This window comes from Papaver somniferum, chromosome 2, assembly GCF_003573695.1.
Source record: "Papaver somniferum cultivar HN1 chromosome 2, ASM357369v1, whole genome shotgun sequence".
In the NCBI taxonomy this organism is placed as follows: Eukaryota; Viridiplantae; Streptophyta; class Magnoliopsida; order Ranunculales; family Papaveraceae; genus Papaver; species Papaver somniferum.
The window spans coordinates 216209050-216215604 of record NC_039359.1 but is presented as its reverse complement, the minus strand read 5'-3'; the positions used below and the strand labels follow the sequence as shown (position 1 = coordinate 216215604).

The window sequence follows — 6555 nt, the reverse complement described above, 5'->3', positions numbered from 1 at the left end:
CTCAAACCGCACCTTAATACGATCATCTCCCCATAAATAAAACTCTTAAATAAATTATTTATCAAGTTAAAAACTTGCAAAAAATAATCTCAAGTAGACACGGACTTGGGGCTTGGTACACGCGCATGGGCATGGGTCAAAACATGTATTTTTATTGTAAAACAATTAAACACAAAAATGAATTTTTTCCATAAATAAAACTCTTAAATAAATTATTTATCAAGTTAAAAACTTGCAAAAAATAATTTCAAGTAGACACGGACTTGGTGCGCATGGTCATACACTAAAGGTTTCATTTCATTCACTCAAAAATGAGTGAGTATCCTTACACCCTTAGGTCATGAAATCAAACCACAGCAACACCTGAAATCATTTCTTAAATAAATCATTTTCTCAAACACAATCTTTGGTAGCACCAAGCTTCTCCGGGGACATATCACTACATAAAAGTAAGCAAGTGATAGGTGTGTTAAAGTAAACAAGGGACCGCTCTTTTTCCTGAAACGTGTCTATATACTAATGGAAGCCATTGGACCAGTAAATCGACACTAGTTTCCCCATATTGTGTGTTCAAGGTCAAAACCCACATTGAAATCCAAAAAGAAGCAACAAACAAACCTTCATTCCACCCATCCCAGAGCCAATCAATACACCACACCTAGTTTTATCCGGTTCATTCATGACCTCTTCCGAGATCCCACCATCATCCAGAGCTTTCTTCCCAGTAGTAAGCATGTAGAGCATGAACTTGTCATCCCTTTAAGAAAGACTTGATTTTTCTAGAATTCTCTACACAAAATAAACTAAACCAACAAGTAAACTTAGAGCAATATGAAAATGGAACTTAGTATGTACAGAATTTATTAAAAAAAAGCAAACTCAAAGACACGGAACGAGAAATCAAATACAAAGTAACATAACCCTCAAATAGAAATCAGTTCATAGAAACACAAAATCAAACACACAACTTGCAAAGTATATAGAGAAAAAAAAACAAAGGGTTAATATCAAACAGAAATCAGTTCACAGACCCACAATAAAAAATCAAACACAAAACCCTCAAATGGAAATCAATTCATAAATACATAAATCAAACAAACAACTTGCAAAACATAGAGATAAAAACAAACAAACAAATAGGGTTAAAGGTAATACCTGAATCTTCAAGGATTTTACTTCAATCTTCTTCTGCGAATTTCAGACACAAAAATTAGAAATCAAATTTATATCAATCAAAATCGATTTCTATAAAAAGGATATTTCTTACCTGAGGATAGAGATTTATAGGGTTTCTACTTTTCAATTGAATCTTCTTCCGAGAGTTTCAATCCAAAAGCAAAACTCAGTTTACAAAATCAAAGATTTTGATTTATAAATTAGGGTTTTTCAAATGAGATTTTAGGTTTAGAAAATCATAAATCAGTTAAGACTTTTGGTTCAGTTTCTGTTTCAGATTGATATTAGTTTTCTCTCGATTTCTGTCATTCTTTCTCTGGTTTCTTTTGAGCGAAGAAGAAAAAAGTCGAGAGGAGAAAATGAAATAAAACACAGTGAAAGAGAAGGAGTTGAACTGAGTGGTTTTATTAATATCAAGGACCGAACTTTTATTAACATTAAATATTAACATTCTCTGACCAATGGTTTGCTCTCATTTATCAATGTATTAGCACAACTACCATCTCATTCTGTTGAACGGATCGCCCGGAAAAGTTTTATGTCCATCTCGGGGTATTCGTCAAGGATCCCTTTCTCCTTACTTGTTCATAATTTGTACGGAGGTTCTCTTTAGCATTCTTCAAAATTCGGAGACCAAAAAACAAATCTCGTGAATTAAGATTGTTAAAAATTGCCCTTCCATAAATCACCTTATTTTTGCGGATGATACTGGTTTTCTTTAAGGAGGACATGAGAGAATCTAGAAATCTTATGAACTTGCTAAAGGATTTCAGAGATTTTTCTGGACAGCTTATAAATCTTGACAAATCTCGAGTCTTCCATTCCCCAATGTACCTCCTAAACTAAGCAGAGCTCTAACTAGATTCCTTCGTATGAAGAAAATGAATCTAAAAGATACCTATTTGGGAGCCCCGCTTTTCTTCCAAAAGCCTAGACATCTAAACTTTATTAATTTGATAGCTAAGTTTAAAGCTAGATTAAATGGTTGGATAGTGACAGTTGGATAAATAAAAATTTCTAATACTATGACATGTCAATGATACATAGCCGAAAACTTAAACACTGGCTTGAGCAGAAATATGACTAACTAATCTGCCAATTTTATATTTCGTACAAAAGCTGTTAATATATATTTGAATAAGAGAAAATATCATAGGTGAGTACAATATCCCAAGGGTGTGAAGCTTCGGTTGGATCCTCTTTCTTTTTGAAAGTGCTCTACATGCCACAAAACCTCTTAAGCATACAGTAAGGAAACACAAGAACACAAAATTAATGATAACTAAATGCTACAGTTCAGTAAAATAAATAAAAAAGAGGAAGCCCAAGGGAAGAAGAAAAGGATACCTAAAGGTATTATTAATGAATCGGAGCCTCCACAGAGCATCACATCCTGCAACCTCTCAAAAATTTAAAACAATTTCAGCTATAAAGGTTACACAATTGTTCTAATGTTTGATATGCAACTGAACAACTTACAACTTCTCCTCTAATGATGTGATTCCTTGCATTCAGAATAAAGATGTTGCTGGTGGCACAGGTCATTGAGATAGAATAGTTAGGGCCCATCCATCCCTGCATACAAGTGCAGATAAAGGTGTTTTAAAATCAAAGAACACATTCTGGATGCTCCTTAAGTACTTCTAAGCTTTTAGCTTACCAGATCTATTGTGAGCATGGCAGAACCCATACTTGTAGCAGCAAACTGAACACAAAAAGAATTCATCTTTTTGTAAGATATCCTTAAGGCTTCAATTGCATCATTGAAAACCTGCCCAAAGTACAATCCATCATGCATCAATGACAATCCATAATAAAGAACTTAATTAACAAGCAAACGCTCTGGATACAAAATTTGAAGGGTGGAATGATATGCTCCAAGAAGAACAACTTCAGCATATCCTTCTAGTTTGCAGCTATATAATGCTCATGCAATATGGTATTGTACTAGCAAATTCCTATATCGAATTTGTATAGCTAAACCTAGATTATGTTGGAGTCTTGCAACAATAGAAGAAACGTCAGATGTATCAAACAATAAATATAAAGAACCGTATCAACAACTCTACCACGAACAAATTGATGAGGGCAGAATCACAGGTTCAACAAGCTGTCTTTAACACATTAGTTCGCGGGTATACTCTAAAGTAATGCTAAACCCCAACGTGCGAAGATGTGTCCAGGATAAGACTGCCCGATATAACTTGTATTAGCACAATACAAGTTACCCACTCTTAAACTCGGCAACGGGGATGGAAGTAAGGTGTGTCCAGGATAAGACTGCCCGATATAGGAAAATTAACTTGCAAATCAAGTTAGGTTTAGGTTTTTTCTTCTAAAACGAGTTTTGTTTTTTGTAAAACAATTAAACACAAAAAAGGAATTTTTTCCATAAATACTCTTAAATAAATTATTTATCAAGTTAAAAACTTGCAAAAAATAATTTCAAGTAGACACGGACTTGGGGTTTGGTACACGCGCATGGGCATGGGTCGAAACATGTATTTTTCTTGTAAAACAATTAAACACAAAAAAGAAATTTTTTCCATAAATAAAACTCTTAAATAAATTATTTATCAAGTTAAAAACTTGCAAAAAATAATTTCAAGTAGACACGGACTTGGGGTTTGGTACACGTGCATGGGCATGGGTCGAAACATGTATTTTTCTTATAAAACAATTAAACACAAAAAATGAATTTTTTCCATAAATAAAACTCTTAAATAAATTATTTATCAAGTTAAAAAACTTGCAAAAAATAATTTCAAGTAGACACGGACTTGGGGCTTGGTACACGCGCATGGGCATGGGTCGAAACATATATTTTTCTTGTAAAACAATTAAACACAAAAAAGAAATTTTTTCCATAAATAAAACTCTTAAATAAATTATTTATCAAGTTAAAAACTAGCAAAAAAATAATCTCAAGTAGACACGGACTTGGGGCTTGGTACACGTGCATGGGCATGGGTCGAAACATGTATTTTTCTTGTAAAACAATTAAACACAAAAAAGGAATTTTTTCCATAAATAAAACTCTTAAATAAATTATTTATCAAGTTAAAAACTTGCAAAAAATAATTTCAAGTAGACACGGACTTGGGGCTTGGTACACGCGCATGGGCATGGGTCGAAACATGTATTTTTCTTGTAAAACAATTAAACACAAAAAAGAAATTTTTCCATAAATAAAACTCTTAAATAAATTATTTATCAAGTTAAAAACTTGCAAAAAATAATTTCAAGTAGACACGGACTTGGGGCTTGGTACACGCGCATGGGCATGGGTCGAAACATGTATTTTTATTGTAAAACAATTAAACATAAAAAGGAATTTTTTCCATAAATAAAACTCTTAAATAAATTATTTATCAAGTTAAAAACTTGCAAAAAATAATTTCAAGTAGACACGGACTTGGTGCGCATGGGCATACACTAAAGGTTTCATTTCATTCACTCAAAAATGAGTGAATATCCTTAGACCCTTAGGTCATGAAATCAAACCACAGGAAGACCAAAAATCATTTCTTAAATAACTCATTTTCTCAAACACAATCTTTGGTAGCACCAAGCTTCTCTGGGGACATATCACTAAATAAAAGTAAGCAAGTGATAGGTGTGTTAAAGTAAACAAGGGACCGCTCTTTTTCCTGAAACGTGTCTATATCCTAATGGAAGCCATTGGACCAGTAAATCGACACTAGTTTCCCCATATTGTGTGTTCAAGGTCAAAACCCACATTGAAATCCAAAAAGAAGCAACAAACAAACCTTCATTCCACCCATCCCAGAGCCAATCAATACACCACACCTAGTTTTATCCGGTTCATTCATGACCTCTTCCGAGATCCCACCATCATTCAGAGCTTTCTTCCCAGTAGTAAGCATGTAGAGCATGAACTTGTCATCCCTTTAAGAAAGACTTGATTTTTCTAGAATTCTCTACACAAAATAAACTAAACCAACAAGTAAACTTAGAGCAATATGAAAATGGAACTTAGTATGTACAGAATTTATTAAAAAAAAGCAAACTCAAAGACACGGAACGAGAAATCAAATACAAAGTAACATAACCCTCAAATAGAAATCAGTTCATAGAAACACAAAATCAAACACACAACTTGCAAAGTATATAGAGAAAAAAAAACAAAGGGTTAATATCAAACAGAAATCAGTTCACAGACCCACAATAAAAAATCAAACACATAACCCTCAAATGGAAATCAATTCATAAATACATAAATCAAACAAACAACTTGCAAAACATAGAGATAAAAACAAACAAACAAATAGGGTTAAAGGTAATACCTGAATCTTCAAGGATTTTACTTCAATCTTCTTCTGCGAATTTCAGACACAAAAATTAGAAATCAAATTTATATCAATCAAAATCGATTTCTATAAAAAGGATATTTCTTACCTGAGGATAGAGATTTATAGGGTTTCTACTTTTCAATTGAATCTTCTTCCGAGAGTTTCAATCCAAAAGCAAAACTCAGTTTACAAAATCAAAGATTTTGATTTATAAATTAGGGTTTTTCAAATGAGATTTTAGGTTTAGAAAATCATAAATCAGTTAAGACTTTTGGTTCAGTTTCTGTTTCAGATTGATATTAGTTTTGAGCGAAGAAGAAAAAAGTCGAGAGGAGAAAATGTAATAAAACACAGTGAGAGAGAAGGAGTTGAACTGAGTGGTTTTATTAATATGAAGGACCGAACTTTTATTAACATTAAATATTGTCCAAATTCAAGATAGCCCAAAAATAAAGGTGGGAACTAAAAATAAATGGTGGGAATAAATGAAAATCATGTTTCAAAATAATTTGGTGTGAGACAAAGATTTAGGGGGGGAAATTGTTGGGGGGAAATTTGAGATGGAAAATAATGTGAGAGATTTAGAAAATTAGAAAGGGAGGGAATTTTAGGGAAAGTTTGGAATTTTGGAGGGAAATAAAATGGAATTATAATGAAAAAGAAATGACAAATTAGATATATATTAAAATTATAAATTTTGTAGAGACACATTTTAAGACACTTGTAAGAGTAGTTGAAAAATCAGAATTAAAGTTACTCATATATTTTATTTAAGACACTTATATGAGTGGAAGCACTAAAGACATGTATATGTGTCTCGAACCCAAAAATCAATATGTTTCAAATCGGGAAATATGGTGTAGTGTTGATCAATTGTTTTATTCACTCACTCAAACCGGATATTGGTTCCATGGTTAAGCTACTTGTACCTCAGACATTGACTGCGGGTTTCACAAAAGCAATAACTCAAGAAGATGCCTTGTTAGCCACCAATTGTACACCCAAACCTTATCGTCCTCCACAGCTCAGGTATCCAACAACTGCTGCTGTTATTCCATTAAGAAAA

The 6555-nt window shown here is 32.9% G+C and overlaps 1 pseudogene; it reads right to left on the bottom strand.

The window, feature by feature from the left end:
* Positions 1-2298: 2298 nt before the first annotated feature.
* LOC113352854 lies at positions 2299-6250 on the bottom strand (annotated as a pseudogene).
* Positions 6251-6555: the final 305 nt, after the last annotated feature.